Raw genomic sequence first — 18,615 nt, forward strand, 5'->3', positions numbered from 1 at the left:
TGTGGGTGCGTCCAGATGTGTGTGGACATTTGATTCCCTGGGGACAAGTAGAGGTGGCACACTTTGTGTCGCCGCTTCTTGTCCCTGAGGAATGCTCATGCCATGCACACTTTGGCACTCAACAAGTTACTCTGGATGGGGTCGGAGAAGCTGGGAGCAGCACTGCGTTGGCCCCAACAGCCTTAGCTGGGGCCCTGGGGGCTTCGCAGGGCTGCAGCCATGGTGATTCTGCTATGCAAAGCCTGGCTGGCAGTGGAGTGTGGCTCTGGGTGGGCCGGCTCCACTTTTCAGCAGTGCCTGCTGGCCGAGCGTGTGTTGCTCCAGATTACTTTCTGCAGTTTTTTTAACTCCTGGATATACAGGGGTAAAAACAAAAACAAACAAACAAACAAACAAAAACCATGGAAAAAATAACCCAGCACAGCGCCCGCTCAGGCAGCATGCCCTTGGAGCACACAGAACACCGGACTGTGTGTTATGTGGTGCTGCAAAAGGGTTTACGGTGCTGCATACCACATGACTGTACATATCTGGATGTGCCCTATGACTTCGTACTCCCAGGCTTTATTGGCCTAATTATTTAAAAAAAAAAACAAAAACAAAAACAAAAAAAACGGTTGATTTCCTCCTAAATTTGCTAGCTCTTTTTAAAATAAAAGAATGTTTGAAGCCCTCACAATTACTAGAAAAGTATATTCATAATTTAGAAATCTTTTTCCTTAACATTCTTTCTATTTCAATTTCAAAGAATATTTAATTACAATGAGCAAATTAAATTGTCCCACAGGGATTAATATTTTAATAGCCATAAAGGTTTTTCTCATGTGATAATTACTTTTCAAATGTTGAATTATGTTATAAGCATGTGGGTATGACGCTTTGATTTTCCTGTTCAAATGTAAACACTCTCAGTGGGTAGCTGAGAAATCCATAAGTTGATGAATATGTATATATATTCATGAGTGCTGACATCTGTTATGTTGTGCATATTTATGATTTAGCTTCTATGTAAATGTTCTTGAGAGAGGTCAGATAAAATTAAAGAACTTATCCCTTTATAGTGCATTTTTAAATGCTCCTAGATGTGAAATGTATTTCCTTGTCAGGTAAATGAATCACAATTATAGGCATATTATATACCTGTAGTCATTTCGGGAAATTCTTAAACATTTTGAAAGAAATTATGGAATTCTCTAGAACCATGAGAAAGGGTTATATTATGTGAATTGCCATAATAAACCCAATCCTGGGAGGTTCAGAATATCCTTCTAATAGATGAGCCATTTTTTCCCCTACATTGACTTCAGTTGGAATTGTCAGGATGTTCAGCTCTCAGGACTGGGCCTAATAGTCAAGTTATAAATCTTCTCTTTAAACTTTATAATATCCTGACTTTGATTACTGTAGCCGCTTTAATTAATGTAGTTTTACTTAAGTGGTATAATTACATCATAGTTGTGTCTTCTGATGCTATAATTAATATTAATTAAATTTAATGAAAATAACAGAATAGTTACTATTGTGTCTGTAAATAGAATGTATTAGTGAATTTGAACCTTAAATAAAAACAGTTAAATATTGAACTAAAAGGTGACAATTCAGTCTCATAATTGACTTTCCATTTATGCCTTAGTAGTAGTTAGGTTTAATAAGTATGTCTACATTGGATGATGATGATGATGATTACTCTTTCCATTGTGGTTACATTTAGGTGCCTTTGTTGTGAACTAGGACCACCATTGTTGTACGTTGTAAGCCATGGTAGGAAACAAAGATCATCCATGCCATAAAGAGTTTTCAGTGTAAGTAAAAATAGTTCTAGGTAAGTGTATTTGAAGATGATATGATATTTATAGCAAAGTCGTGGTATCATTAAAGTCACCGCGTTAGAGTGTGTAACCATGGTAATCACACGTTAGATAAAAAGTCAAAACTTTACAGGTCTATATGTCATTTTAGATAAATATTATGTCAGTAGAAATACTTCAACATCACAGATGCCAACTAACATTTCATAGGACTTCATGTCAGGATTAAAATATATCCCTAGTTAGCAAAACTGTTTTATGTTGTATGGACTGCCCCTCTATAGTGCTTATTTGACTCCAACACCTGGAGGTGCTGCATATCTGTAATACTCATTGTGAGTCATGCTACGAAGCAATGTACCTAATAGTCTTGTCAGACAACATTAAGTTTGATGAATGAATTGATTAAACTTATCATTTAGGGATTTGAACATTGGTTGATTGTGTAATTGTTATTCCTACAAAAAATTGTATATGACATTCTATAATTTGTGGCATTTTCTAAGAAGGAATACATCTGTAATTTATCTAAAATATTTTCATTTGATCACATTACATATGTCTATATGTATGAAAGGAACTTATTTGTGGGATAAAATAGTATAATTTTAATAAACCCACCTCCCCGCATCCCCAGATTCCAGTACTCTATTAATTGCTCTAAAAATGTGTACCTATAGTGACAAGAAAACTATTATTTCAAGGGATGCTTTTAACTGTACTAATTTTAGGGCCTTGTTACATGTTATACTTTGAGCTATTCAAATATTGAATAGTATTAGTATTAACTCAAGACTGGAGTAGTCGCATCTTAAGGCTAAAACTTTCTCAGACTATACCCCACCTGCACAGCTATGACTTTCCATTAGAGGGCTGGTGATCAACTAGGAGCTACAGCTATGAGTTGCCACTACAGGGCTGGTGAGCCAGGACAGTCTTCCATCTCTGCTCTAGGGAAGGCTGTATGGAAGATGTATTGGGGTGGGGAGTGGGAACATTAAACTGGGAGGTTTAGTGGAGAGTTAATGGAATGGAGGTACCAAGGCCCATAGTCACCTTATGGTAGATGCTATAATACCTAGTTTTTATGACATTTACACCACTTTCAGGATGCTAGATTTACTTACAGGGAAATAGGCAATGGCCACTATTGTCTACTCTACATACATGCGTCCACAAATCAAGCAATGTAGATGGCTTGCATTGTACCATAGCTACTGGTGTGACCATGCATATTAAGGGTGGTGTTACAGTTTATCTTTAAACCATCATAAAGGCATTATAATTGGAGAATTCACCCATTAAAGGGTGTTAATCTGTGGTAAGTACCCTCTAAATGTTTTAAAGTTATGCCACTTCAGGTGAGGGTTATCTTTGATCCGTTTTATCGAGATCATTCTAAGGTATTGTTAGTGTTCTCTGGGAAAATAAAAAATCTATTTTAATTCCTCCAGCATCCCAGGATATCCCATTCCCAGCCTTTCCCGTTCTTTTGCTCCATGGGAAAACTTTCAACCCTCCTGAACTCTACTGTCCAGGGGGTGGTGCTGGCCCCAAGCCAACACATTCTAGGATCACATGTTATGAACCGAATACACCCTGATTACTCTGAGCTCACCAGGTTGAAGCTCCCCCACAACCTATTCCTAATTCAGTGAAATATGTGCAAGATTTTGTTATCCGTTTTTTTTTTCTCTCTCTCCTTCCTCTTTACTTTTTTTTACTTTTCCCCCTGATCATTCTTTTCAAACAGTTTTTTTGTTTGTTTGTTTGTTTGTTTCAAGACTTTCCCCCTCTTATCTGCAGCTTTCATAGAATCATAGAAAAACAGTCATAGAATCATATGTTGGAATCATAGACTTCAAAAGATCATTAAGTCCAACCCCCCTGCTCTGGGCAGGAATACTGCTGAGATCAAATGATCCCAGCAAGATGTCTGTCCAGTTTCCTTTTGAAGACTTCCAAGGTTGGGGACTGCACCACCTCCATGGGAAGTCTACTTCAGATTCTGGTCACCTTTACTGTAAAGAAGTTCTTCCTTGCATCCAGCCTGAAACCATCCTCTAACAGTTTATGGCCATTGTTCCTTGTCCTCCCCTGGGATACTCTAGTTAACAGTTTTTCTCCCAGCTCCCAATATTCACCCCTTACATACTTATAGATGGTCACCAAGTCCCCTCTCAGTCTTCTCTTCCCCAGGCTGAACAGTCCCAGATCCCTTAGTCTTTTCCCATGAGGTTTGTCCTCCAGGCCATTAATCATTTGTGTGGCTCTTCTATGGACCCTTTCAAAGCCCTCCACGTCTTTTTTGAAGTGCATCACTCAGAACTGGACATGGTACTCCAGTTGGGGTCTCACCAGAGATGAGTAGAGAGGGAGTATCACTTCCTTAGCCCTGCTCTCAGTGCATTGGCTAATACATCCCAGTATGCTATTAGCTCTGTTAACTACAGCATTGCGCTGGCAGCTCATGTTCAACCTGTGTTCAACCATAACCCCAAGGTCCCTTTCAGCTATTGTGCTGGCCAAGACATCTCCTCCTAATCTATATTCATGTTGCTGGCTACTTCTCCCCAAATGAAGCACTCTGTATTTATCCTTATTGAACTGTATCTGGTTCTGTTCTCCCCACCTTTTTAGCTTCTCTAGGTCTGTTTGGATCTGCATCCTATCCCCCTAGCATGACTGCTTTTCTTCATAACTTAGTATCATCCACAGACATGGCCAGTGTTCTTTCCACATCCTCATATAAATCATTAATAAAGATGTTGAACAGCATGGGGCCAAGAACTGAACCCTGTGGGACACCACTGGCTATCTCCCACCAAGACTATACAGACCCATCCACTAACACTCTCTGGGTTTGACCCCTTAGCCAGTTCCTAACCTACCTGACCATGATCTCTGCCAGCCCATAATCCCCCATTTTTTTTATAAGAACATCATAGGAGACCATATTGAAGGCCTTTTATAAAATCTGACATCAACCATGTCTCCCATATCTAAGCGGTTCATTACTTGATAGGGTCTCTCTCACTATTTCTCTAAGCTCATTGAAGTCAGCCTGCCTGAAGTTGAGCACCTCTGCCCTACTGGCTTACTTTCATGCCCTATGATTTCTATTATCTCATGATCACTATCTCTGAGATTACCCTCAATCCTGAGATCTCCCAGCAGGCTGTCTCCTTTGGCTAGGACCAAATCCAACAAAGCCTTTTTCCTGGTCAGCCCATTCACCTCCTGTACTAAATAAAGTTCTTCCATGCAAAAACCTACATGATCAGTCAGATCTGGCCAAGTGCTCCTCCCAACAGTTGTCAGGGTAATTGGGGTCACCCATGACAACCATGTCCCTTGAATGTGCAACTTTGCCTGGAAGCTGCTGGCTGCAGAATAAGGGAAGCCACATCCTCCATGGTGGTTTTTCTGCCTCTGAGCTACATGCCACTTACCCACTTCTGGTTCTACCCCAGAGCAGGAATAGAGTCCTGGCTCCTGTCCACACCCCTGCTCATCAGGCCTTCTCAAGGCAAGTCACAGTTGTACAGGTCTGAGACAGCAATAAGCCTAAATCTGTGCCTGCTCTGAAACTGTTCTAACTTTATGATGGCATGACATTCCACAGATTTTAAATGTTTAAAGGTAACTTGTAACATCACCATCAGTGTACTAGTGTCTAGGTATGCAGTAACAGCTCTCATAGACATGCCTAGGAAATAACAAGTGCAATAACCCATTTAAGCAAGGTCAATACTAAATTGCACATAGCATAAAATACTTAAAAATCCAATAGTTCACCGGAGTGCATAAATACCTTATTGAATTAGGTTGCAGAGTGGAATGCAAAACCCAGAGTTAGTGCCTTGCCTTCCTCTGTAATGATTGGGGGCTCAGTTAGGAGCTTCAGAAGGGTAATATAAAAAAAAAAAAATCCAAATGATGAGTGGGAATCTTCCTAGTAAAAGTGAATATAGGAGGGTAAGCACTGGTGTGTATCTGTTTGCCCTTCTCTGGAATTTAGGCACCTGAACCAGGACTGTAAGACAGCCATTTGTGTCCATTTGGGATCCAGAGCCCTGAGTCATCTCCTGATGATTGGCATCAATAAATTATTTTTTGAAAGAACTGTACAGGGCTTACTCTTTTAAAACATAACCAGTAGAAGAAGAGGTGATGCTGCAGTCACCTACTTTTATATAAAGCTTAATGGTAATTGTATTAGCTTAAGAAGTGGGAGAACAGGTTTAAATTTTCTCCTGAGACTGAGGAAATTCAGATCAACACTTCCTAGTTTCCAGGAGATTGCCATAAACTCCAGGCTACTGGCTAGTTGTGGGAGAGGGTGCTTGCACTCTACCCTTTCTATCACTGTGTAGCAGTTAAGCTGCAAGTTTCATGGGTCAAGTTTAGAGAACAAGCAAGTAGGAGCCTTATTCTTTAGCCTAATGGCTAGGGCATTCTGGTAAAGGGGGTAATCTTGGGTACCTAGAAAGTTTTATGAATTGTATGTTAATCAGGCAAAACACAGAAATAATCCTGAAAGTAGGAACCTGAAAGTAGGCAGGGAACCCGAGGTGAGTGCCCTACCCCTTTTACACTCTAAGCTATGAAGTCAGGCTCCTTTGTGCGTACTATCCTTCTGTCCCAGAAACCTAACATTCTTGGTGAACAGTGGCCATCTTCAATTAGAACAGTGGACCATTCCTACCTGTAGCCTGGTGACAAATGCACAACTGAGAAGGTGGGTGATGTGGGTTCTAATTTTAATCTTTTCAGGATGAGGAGTGCATAGAACACAGGTTTCCTACTTAGGTCAGTTTTTTAATTACTAGGGAGATGGAACCATGGAGTCATCATGGTGGAGGGTAACCAGTGGCGTCCCTTAGGGTTCAATACTTGAACTAGTGCTTTTCAACATGTTCATCAACAATTTGGGTTTTAAAAGCAAACTGGCAAAGTTTGCTGACGACACCAAACTATGGGGTAGTGTGGTTACTCTCAAAGACAGGCTGGCAATACAGGATATTGTTCCAATCCTTCTGGAAGTATCAATTGCAAAGAAATGTATGATAGTAAGAACATTGTGATAAATATTAAAGAGACATGATCCTTAAAGCTACAAATGTTACTCGCAGAAATGTTTGTGTTAAAACAGTAACCCCCATAACATAGATAACATTAAATAAAAGAATGATTACAACAGAGATGAAATGGTGAAGATTAATTCATAGTTATGAGTTCAGAATTACTTAAAATGAAGGGTACATATGTAATCAGTCATTAATGTAGGAAAAAAATACAGTTTTTTTTTCCCTCCATTTCATAGAGAGAAGCCAAGTTGCTAAATATTTAAAATAGTTGTCTGGCTAAACTCAGGTGAATTTTCCAATGAAATAAAAGCCTTCACTTTTTAAAAACCATTTATTACTTAAAAGATTTGATTGCACAGCTATTGTCAGTTTTGTAGTCAGTACCTGCATATGAATAAAGGAATGAGAAGCATTTTGAGTGGCTTACTCTTTTTCCTAGAAGAACAAGCCCAAGGGATGTATTTAATCTCTTTTTCATGTGTATAAAAGCAATGATAAAGGAACTGAAACCTGAAATACATTTTTACTAGGATTAAATCACTATGTTTTAACCATTTTAGAACAATTATGAATTGGAATGTTTCATTTTTTAAAATAATGGATTGGAGGAAAAATAATGTAATTGATATGAAGTACATGACACTGATTGAATGGGTACTGCATATGGAGATATATTTCATGCACCAAGATTAAAATGGCCACATTTCAGAACTGGCATCTTATTCTGAGTGATTTAGGAACTCAAAGTTTCTATCCAGCTATTTATATTTCCTAATTTCTGTCACATCTGTGCACCTATCACTAAAATCTGGTCGAGGTTATCAATCACATTTATGCTAGATAGCATATCGCAGACCATTGGCGCTCAACCTTCTCTCCCCATATGTCAGATGATTGCTGTGGGCCCAGATTGGGCCCTATGCCATACCCACGTGCCAGGATTGGGTCCTGAAGCTCTGTGCTCCCTCTGTCTGCTGGGATTGGAAACCCTATATTGCCTTAGCACTGTCTTGCACACCTGATCATACTATCTGGTCCATAGGATTCCCAATGAGTCTGAAAATTTGGCAGTGAGGGAGCCACTGCCACACTACAGCTGGCTGTATGTGGGCTGATTTGAAGACAGAAGTGTGGAGAAAAGGGGCCAGAGAGAGCCTCCTTAACCCTGGTTCCCAGCTCCACTGCTTTTAAATCACTGTGTGTGCCACCCAGCAGGCTGCCACAAGGGGTGATTTAAAGCTGGAAGCACCATAAACTGGGGCGGGGAGAATCTTCCTTGCCCTGGTTCTTAGCCCTATGGCTTTTACTCACTGCTCCAGCTCCCAGAGTCTTACTGCCACTACCCAGCCACCTCCTGCCTCGTGCACACCACCTGGTGGAATGGGAGGCATCAAAGGGGTGGGGGATAATTATCCCATAGTGGCAAGACTCCCGGAGCCCAGGCAGCCTTGCCTCCACAACACAGGTGTGTTCTGCTTCTTTGCACTGAGTTGTCTGGGTCCATTCTCCCCAACAGCTACCCTTCTGGGACCCTGGGAGGGTTTTCCCTCCATGGGAGAATGCCATCCTCTCCCCAAGTCAGCTGATTGGTTGGAAGGACCATTCTTCTACAGTGGAAGCCCATACTGGGGGATTCCTGCCACAGAAGAATGCCCTCTGCTGAGCAACTGATGGGTGGAAAAGGGGGAAATTTTCCTATGCAGGGTCACCATGGGGCTCCCTTATAGCTCACCCTTAGGCAGGCAGTAAGGGAGCTAGTGTTCTCTATTCCTTTCTCCTTCTCCTTTGGAGGGAGGGAGGGGAGAGGGCTGTTCAGTATTGGGTGTCTTCCATACCTGAGGGGAACAGACAGACATTCAAGTTAAATCAGGAGGAGGGAGATCTTCCTTGTTGGAACCAATCAAACAAACAAAGGAAGAACCACTTCTTTTTCACAAGAAATTCTTTGAATGGCTGTATGCTGTATTGGAAAGCCACCTGAAGTTTGCACTCGTGTTCTTCTAATTGTATTTACGATCAAAACATTTATATAAATCTTAGTCCTATAAAAATGTGTGTATTTTCTTGTGAAACACAAGAGGTGCCAAGTGTTTCAGCAGGCAAGTTGAAGCAACAGTGTCAAATTAAGAGCTGGGGATATTTATTGTAAGCAATGAGCACTGGTTTCCTCACATTATCTACCCAAACCCTGCTGACACATTCCACAACAAAAAACTATGGAACATTTTTCTTTGTCTACATATTTATGTAATATTTTGGAGTCTGTATACATACAATTTGAATTCTTTGTTTACTCTTCTCTGTCCCTGCATGCAAATTCAAGGAATCCGGGCAACAAAACAGAGGATTTTGAACAACTCATACTGGATATGAAACTAGATAATGTAGAACTAATGCAATCATGTTTGAATATGTGTAGTCGTGACTGGAATGCAGATGCTGAAGTATATGTGCTGTTCAGGAAACATTCTATTTACCTGAGCTTCATATGTCAATGATAAGAAAGGCTAAAGAAATAAGAAAGGATTATATCAATGAAGCAGAATCTGTGGGAAATCAAAGTACTTTGGGGAAGCACTGTAAGAAAAAAAAAGACAAGTTCTATGGAGTTAATGCAAGAGACCTGTTAAAGACCCCCAGGGTTAGATTTGGATATGGATAGACTTGGATATCTCAGAACTATTATTGCAGACATAAATATTGCTGGAGCGGTGTCATTCTGGAAAACCTTAACTTTCCCAATTAATATATCAGAAAACAAAAGCTGGTAGTGCTAGGGACCAGATATTTCTGAATGTGATATTTTTTTTAATCAAATAATCACTGAGCTAACATGAGGCGATACTCTTTTAGACTTGGTTTTGTTAGGTAATGAGGATGTTACATAAGAGCTGGTCATGTAAAATAACCTTGGATCGAATGATCACAAGCTGATTCAGTTTATTCTTCCATTTAATTTAAACAAACGTAGGCCTGTGACTGAACTTTGGGATTTCAAACTTTTGATAAACAAAAGAAAAGGGTTAGTAAAGTCAGCTTCACTGAGGAGTTTGGAGAGATAAATGTGGAATATTTTCATGTCAAAGGTATGAATATTATACCTTGAAACAAGGAGGGGAAAAATGTAGGAGAGGACTCCAGATTAGCTGGCTATGTAAGCACCTCAGCAGACATATTGTAAATTAGCAGAAAACCTAAACAAATGAAAAGAGATTTATTAGCAAAGAAAGTTATGTTTTAGAGGTGAAGAAGTTTAGGGATGTAGTAAAAATTGCCAGAAATGAAGCTGAGTTGAAGCTTGCAAAGGATATTGAAAAACGTAGCAAAAAGTTCTCCAGCTATTTAAATAATAGGAGCAGGGAAGTAGAAATGGAGTCTTTATGTAGTGTGTGGTAATTAAAGATTAAGTATACCCCAAAACATAATTAATATTTTGCCTCTTTTTCATTAAGGATGATTCTCTTTACTATGGGACAGAGACAAAATGAATAATAAGGAACAAGGACATGGAAATTAGAAATTGTTACAAATTAACTGGAATCAAAATTTAAGGAGACTAATATATGTGATTCATAGAAAACTTAAGAAATGTTAGCAAACTGGTGTTTGAAAGTACAGATCTGGTAGATAGCATTTTTCTAACTTATCTATTTAGTCTGGGTTGACCCCACATGATGCATTAGTCAATGTATTTCTGGTGGAGAAGAAGGTAGTATTTGTGATGTTTTACAAGACTTTATCTGGAATATTAAGTACAGTACTTGTCACCCATATTTGAAAAATATTAATTGAAACTGGGATGTGCAGAAAAGGGATAACATGAAAGATTAGGGGAATGGCAAGTCTAATTAGCAAGTAGAGACTATAAGGGTTTGGCTTCTTCAGCCTAATATGAAGATGGCTAACAGAAGATATGATTGCTGCATATAAATAATCAATGGGTAAACAATTCAGGTGAAGAATAGTGGCAACTCAAGAACAAATGGGTAAAAACAGACTATGCATAAATTTAGTTTGGAAATTGATGGTTCCTTATCATTCATGACACCAAGTCCTGGAATAGCCTTCCCATAAGAATAATAGAGACAAAGAATTCCCCTTCTAACAGTTTTTAGATGAATCTTGATATATTTATGAAAGATATTATGGCTGCTTGCAGATGTTTAAAAAAAATGGCACTTTACTTTAAACTCGGTGTGCTCCTGCTCCATGCCCAGTGCAGCCCACAAGTTGGATGCAGCTCGTCCAACATCTGTATACATCAGATGCTTTAGTGGGGCTTTTTTAGTGCTTTTATCTAATAGGCTCAGATGAGATAAAAGTGCCAAAAAGTCTCACTAAGGCAGCCTACCTGTACAGCCACCGTGGAGCTGGCTCGAAATAATGCGCTGCTTCTTCCGGTGAAGCACTTTTTTTCTTTTAATGTCTGCAAGCAGCCTATGTGACATGGCTGTCTGCAACAGCAGGGGACTGGGACTTGAAGACCCAGATTTCTTCCAGTCCCATGTTACTCTATAATTCCCAGAACAACAAGACTGAGAACAGGACTGCTTTAACCTTCACCTTAGTTCCAGAGGAACTTTCCCAGGGGCCTGTGTGGTGGGATGTGTGGATTCTCCCAAACCAAGTGTACTCTGGGACCCCTGGTAAACGTTACTGCCATCAAGCAATAGATGGAACTGTCCCCCATAGTTCCCTTGATGGAACTGTCATGCCATGTGACTTAGTTCACGTTCAAAGGGAAAGCTAGCCAGAAGGGAAAAAATGTGTCCTGGGAATTTGCTTTGTCAACGCTCAACAGCAAAGTTAGCTGGGAAGCTGTTGGCAAAGGGCTGTCATCCCTCTCCAACTGTTTGGGGAATGAGAAGACAGCTGGGTGCAGGAGTTGGTCCTCAACCCTTGTGCAAAGGGATGGAGTGGAAGGAAACAGGAGCAGTGAAGCTCAAACTCTCCAGGAACCATATGAGGTATTTTCATGTATGTCCTTGTGCTACCTGCAGGTTTCTGAACAAAATCACTCCCCTTTTTCTCCTTGGGTGCATACAGAAGTACAGTTCCCCTCTGTAACTTGGAATGCTTTGCAGGAAGTGTTCTGAGTTACAACAATTCCTCTTACCCACAGGTGGCAGAAAGCCAGGGTGAATGGAGCTTAACTCCACCAAACTGGGCTGTCAGCAGTAGCTCCAGTGCCACCGCTGCCACAGCACTGCACCCAGCACCCCTGCTGCATGCTCTTCTGCCACCATGCACACAGTACCAGCATGCACCGGCCCCAGAATGACCCTGCGGGAGGGAGGGGCAGAGTAAAGGCAGGCATGCTCTACACTGCCTAGCTCCCCCCCCCCAATAACATTGTATCATGCTGCTTATGCTCGGACCAACAGAAGTTCACTGTTGGTTTCATGGGCAAGTGGGAATCTAGCTGCTGCCTGTGAGCCTGCAACTGGTTTCAAAGATTTCATAGACATTAGGGGCTGGAAGGGACCTCATGAAATCATTGAATCCAACCACCCTGCCAGAGGCACCATGTTACCACATTTGCCCGTCACTTTGGGGTGTGCCCATTTATTATGGGTACGTTTCTGGGGGTCTCTAATTATGTCAATGTGCTGCTTGTGTTTCTATATGGAGATGTTTCTCTCCCTTCTGCAAGTCCTCACTCCCAATGGAGCTATCTTGCAGTTTCAATGTGGCTGGGGTTCTCCAGCCACTAAATCAGTCAAACGCAGACACACACACACAGACACACACACACAGACACACATTAATGTGACACGGCTGACCCAGCCGAGTTGATCAGCATGGACAGGCTGACACCTTCATATGCCAGGGATCAGTTCATTAAGGTAACAACAAAATGCAGTCCGACACAAGCACATAGGTAAACAGAATACCTCTGAATCCAGCTGAGTGTCCAGTTGACACCCTCATGGGCCAGCATTCAGTTCATTAGGGCACATCTGAGCCAAACTGGGTCAATCAGCCTGTACAAGCTGATCCCCTTATGTGTTGCAAACTCAGCACATCCTGATCTTTTGCCGTAACTGTCCTAGTAGTAACCCCCTTGATGAGCAGACCCCACTGGTTTGGGGCATTACAGGGATCTTTGTCTTAGGTAAAAGAAGCATTGCTGCAGAGCAAATGGGGAGGTCGAGAGGAAGAAAGAGTAGGTGAGATTCATAGAAAAAGTATAGCAACCAGCTTGACCATAAAAAGTTATTTATTGCCAGGTATATGAACTTATGATGATACCAGTAATAATAGCCATACAAGAGAGAGACAACTAAGCAGTTATATATTACATAGTTTCAATTAGGGTTTTGGGGAAGTCTAGCTTGAGTTTGATTAGCAAAAGTCAGGTTTAGAAAGCTGTGCCTGGAGTAAGAGAATAAATGTCAGGTTCCTGGAGTCAGAGCGAGAGAGAGGGAGAGAGAGAGTTGGGGGCTCACCACTCAGCGAAGCTTGAGCCAGTTAAGGTTCCCAGGTGTTGTTGGAGCCAGCAGACCGGCAGAGTCCTCAGCATGATCAATGGAGAGATTCCAAGCAGAAAAGGAGTGTAACTGGTGCAGCTTTTGATCCAAGCACCAGGACAGACACTTGAGCTTGGGTCAGGGGTTTTGTAGAGAACGAACAATGGCTCAAGGGAGAACACTAGGTTTGTTCACAGTAAGCAATGGCTCATGTGCTGGATAATAGGAACTGATCACTACTGGCTATGGGTGGCACTGTTCTGAGGGAGCTCACAATACAGACTGGGCAATGCAGTGTTTTGGATACCAATAGAAGAGTCATTACTAGAATTGGTCTGATAAATGCTGAGATGGGTGTGTGTAGATGTGGACTGATTAGCATTTGGAGCAAGTATTCTCCAACATGCAGTGCTCCCCTGGTTTTCTGATCCCAGAATTCAGTGCAGTCCTTGCTTTGGAATCTCTGTTTTCCATCCTGAATGCTAATGAAGGTGTATGCCTATTCCATCTCCCATTTAAATGAGTTGTCATCTGGTTCCATCTCGGATGCAAATGAGACCAGGGGAGTTGCTTCACTCTTATCATAATGTAGGGATACAGTCAGGAAGGCTAACCGCACCTTGTCATGCATCCACAATGCATCACGAGCACGTCCAAGGAGGTGATCCTCCTCCTCTATATGACACTGGTCAGGCCACAGTTGAAGTACTGTGTCCAGTTCTGGGTGCCGCACTTCAGGCGGGATGTGGACAACATCGAGAGGGTCCAGAGAAGGGCCACCTGCATGATCAGGGGGCAGCAGGGAAAGCCCTACGAGGAGAGGCTACAAAACCTGAACCTGTTCAAGCCTCCACAAGTGAAGGTTGAGAGGGGATCTGGTGGCTGTCTATAAACTGGCCAAGGGAGACCAGCAGGTAATGGGAGAGTCCCTGTCCCAAGCACTACTGGGAGTAACAAGGAATAATTGCCATAAGTTGACGGTGAGTACATTCGGGCTAGATATCAGGAGGCATTACTTCACAGTCAGGGCAGCTAGGATCTGGAGCCAACTTCCAAGGGAAGTGGTGCTTGCTCCTACCCTGGGGGTCTTCAAAAAGAGGCTAGATAGACACCTTGCCAGGGTTGTTTGACCCTAGTACAGTTTCCTGCCAAGGGGGTTGGACTTGATGATCTGCTCAGGTCCTTTCCGACTCCACCAACTATGAAACCAACTACTAGAATTGGTCTGATAAATGCTGATCTGGGTGTGTGTAAATTAGCATTTGGAGCAAAGATTCCTCATCATGCAGTGCTCCCCTGTTTTTCTGATCCCAGAATTCAGTGCAGTCCTTGCCTTGGAATCTCTGTTCTCCATCCTGAATGCTAATGAAGGTGCATTGCTGTCCCATCTTCCATTTAAATGAGTTGTCATCTGGTTCCATCTTGGATGCAAATGAGACCAGGGGAGTTGCTTCACTCTTGTCACCCTTGTCTGGAGGGCTTTAGGTGTGTCTCCCACTGAATGTTCTTTGTTTTCTCTAAGTGCTTCCTCTAATCAGTTCTTGTTCAGGCAGAGGTGGGGAGGGGGACAGTTCTTTGTGAGTCATACAGGCTATGTCCTGTGCCAGGGTTCCCCAAGAGCACGGACCTGAGAAGTAACAAGGAAGTTAGTTGGGATCAAATGATCCCAGCAAGATAAACATTCAAGCACCTTTTGAATGAGTCCAGATTAGGTGCTTGCACCACCACTGGGGAGTCTGTTCCAGAACTTGGACACTCAGACTGTAAAGTTTTTCCTTCTATCAAGTCTGAATCAGCCTTTTAGAAGTTTGTGTCCGTTAGACCTAGTTATCCCTTGGGGAGCCCTGGTGAACAACTGTTCTCCTAGATCCTGATGCCCTCCCTCCCCCCACCCCATTTATATACTTATAGGCAGCTACCAAGTCCCTCCTGAGCCTTCTCTTTACCAGGCTGAAGAGTCCCATGTCCCTCAGCCTCTCCTCATAAGGCTTGCTCTCTTGTCCTTTGATCATATGGGTGGCTCTCCTCTGGACTCTCTCAAGTTTATCCACATACTTCCTGAAGTCGGGGGCCCAAATGGATGTAGTACTCTACTCTATCTGCAGCCTCACAAAGGCAGAGTAAAGCGGGAAGATGATGTCCCTGGTTTTGCTTGAGATGCATTGGTGAATGCATGCCAGAGCTTGTTTGCTTTGCTGGCCATGGCAATGCATTGGTGACTCATGTTGTGGTCAATCAAGACCCCCAAGTCTCTTTTGGTTGCGGTGCTAGTGAACATATGACCACTGAGCCTATAAGTGTGATGCTGTTTTTTTCTCCCAAGGTGTAGTACCCTGCAATTCTCTATGTTGAATGCCATCAGGTTTTGGTCTGCCCACTTTACAACCATGTCCAGATCAGCCTGTATCCCTAGCCTGTCCTCCAGCATGATCGTGTTCCCTCATAGTTTAATGTAATCTGCAAACTTTGTCAGTCCATATCTGATGCCTGAATCCAGATCATTAATGAAGATATGGAATAGTACTGGCCTGAGCACTGAGCTCTGGGGGACTCCACTGGTAACCTTGTGCCATGTTGATTTGTTCCCATCAACTAGTACCCTTTGGGTCCAACCCCAGAGTCAGTTCCCCAGCCATTGGACCATGAGATTGTCAAGGCCACATTTCCCCAGCTTGGTCATGAGTGAGGCTGCGCTGTAGCTGTTTTCATAATGGGAGGGAGAAAAAGGAGCAGAGGAGCTCCTTCTAGGGGTTACCCAGTTGACACTGGAGGTTGGGGTGGTGAATTGGAGTCCTCCCATCTTGGGGGATTCCAATACACTCATACCACCCTCCAGCAGGGGATGAAAAAAACACAAACTGAACTCCCTCTGCTCCAATTTCCTCCCTCCCATTCTGAAAACAATGACAGGCTGGCAGACACAAGTTACAGAAGAAGCTCTACTTTGGAATATCTTCATCTGAACCCAGGCAATGAGGGTTCAGATTTTTGCCTGATAGGCCACTTTTGAAGCAGTCTGCAGTCATGCACTTGTGTATGGTCAGTTTTCTGTGGCCAGATCAGGGAAAAAATGTCACTTTTAGACAAAAGTGTCAGACAAGTAAAGCATGGCACTAGTATGTTTGTTTACACCCTTTCAGAAAAAGGGCTAATAGCTTTTTTAAAGACCAGCCTTAAAGGCTGGTTGAAGAAGGGGAGGATGATCACTTAGTCATGACATCTCCTGCTACTATGCCCTTGGGCAGCAGGGTTAAGCATAAATCACAGATTTCCCTTGCAGGAAGAGGAATGGAAATAGGGGGAAAGCACTGTACTCTGGGATGATGGAGGACCTGGCCAAACATTATCACCCTATGTGATACCATGTGTTAAAATTAAAGCTTGATAGAAACCAGGTAAAAAAATGGCCTTACCTAAGGTGGCACCCCACCTCCCATTCCAAGTTCAACCCTGCCTCTGAGGCCCCCCTACCCCTTGGGTCTCCTCCCATTCCTCCCAACCTTGGTGTTCCCCCTCCACTCTCCTGGCCCTCACTGCTGACCCACACTGCTGAGTCCTGCAACTTACATGTGGCTGCCAATGCTGTCCAAGAGGAGCAAGTGAGGAAGGGGAACCCACCGGGCTCCCACTGAGATCTGGGCTGAATCCAGGCCACAGAGAATATCTGGGTGGGTTCCCTTTCCCTTCCTGCTCCCTTGGACACAGCCAGGAGCTACAGGTGACATGGCAGCTGCTGGTGGGATGGTGAGCAGAGATCTGGGGTACTGGGGTGTGATGGGCCCCATCCAGGGGTGCTGGAGGGGGGGGAGAGGAGGGAGCTGGTCTGCTTTGGGTGTGTGTGGGAGGTTGGTGTGCAGTGGGGTGTGGTGGGCCCAATGTGGGTCAGTGAGGGGGGTTGGGCCTGGATGAGCAGCACACGCCCCTTTAACCCAAAGTAAAACCACCTCTCTGATATGATTCATTTTTAGGTGTCATCCAGTACTTATCAGTATAGCCTCATAGTTAGCCCCCTCTACATAACACCACTGAAAGCTGTTAGACCCATCAAGTATGTCAGAACCTGTTTTTGTCTGACAGACTACCTTTTATGGCAAGCCATGCTTGAAGATGCAGAGTGAGGTGCTGATTGGATCTTTTCCACTTTCCTGAAAAGTATTGGCTTTGTTGCAGCTTTGTTGCAGCAGGGTACCACCAAAGTCAAAGAATCTCCCTGCTCTGCCAGCTACACTTGGTTTTAGAAGAGGGGTATATTGTAAAAGTTATTATAGCATCATAGACTTATAGAATCAAAGAACCAGAAGGGACCTGCAAGATCATCAAGTCCAGTCCCCTGCCATGGGCAGGAAGTTATTGGACTCAATATCCAGCCTCATCTTGAACACATCCAAGAATGGCAACTGCACCACCTCTGCTGGGAGTGTGTTCCAAATTCTGGTAACACTTACAGAAAAAAAAAAAAAAATTCTTATTTCCAACCTAAATTTTCACTCAAATAGCTTGTGCACATTGGTCTTTGTCCTCCATTGAGGTATCTTCCTGAAGAGTTGTTCCCCTAGATCTTGATGCTCACCCCTAACATACTAGTAGGCAGATATCAAGTTACCTCTCAGTGTTCTCTTACTCAGACTGAACAGGCCCAGTTTCTGAAGTGTCTCATAGAACCTATCCTCCAGGCCTCTAATTATACAGGTGAATCTTCTTTGTACCTTCTTGAGCTTATCCACATCCTTCTTGAAGTGTGATGCCCAGAACTGGACACAGTACTCCAGCTGTGGTCTCACCAATGCTGAATAGAGAGGGAGAAGCACTGAATCTATTGGCACCACATCAGCTGATGTACACCAGATATCTATTTGCCCTGTTGGCAACTTCATCGCACTGTTGACTAATGTTCATCTTCTGATGGATTGTGACCCCCCCAAGTCTCACTCAGATGCTGTGCCAGCCAGTGTACCAGCACCCATCATGTAGTTATGGTGAAGGTTCTTCCTACCCAGGTGCAGAACCCTGCATTTCTCCCTATTAAACCTCCTCTGATTCCTATCTGCCCATAAAACCAGTCTGTCAAGGTCGTCTTGGATTGTTACCTTATCCTCTGATGTGCCTGCATTTCCCCACAGCTTGGTATCATCTGCAAATTTGATTATTGAGCCTTCAAGCCCCCCATCTAAGTTATTAATAAATATGTTGAAGAGCATGGGCTTAAGCAACTTTTAATTGATAAAAAAATATTGTCAAAAGTAACTT

This window comes from Alligator sinensis, unplaced genomic scaffold, assembly GCF_000455745.1.
Source record: "Alligator sinensis unplaced genomic scaffold, ASM45574v1 scaffold112_1, whole genome shotgun sequence".
Taxonomy (NCBI): domain Eukaryota; kingdom Metazoa; phylum Chordata; order Crocodylia; family Alligatoridae; genus Alligator; species Alligator sinensis.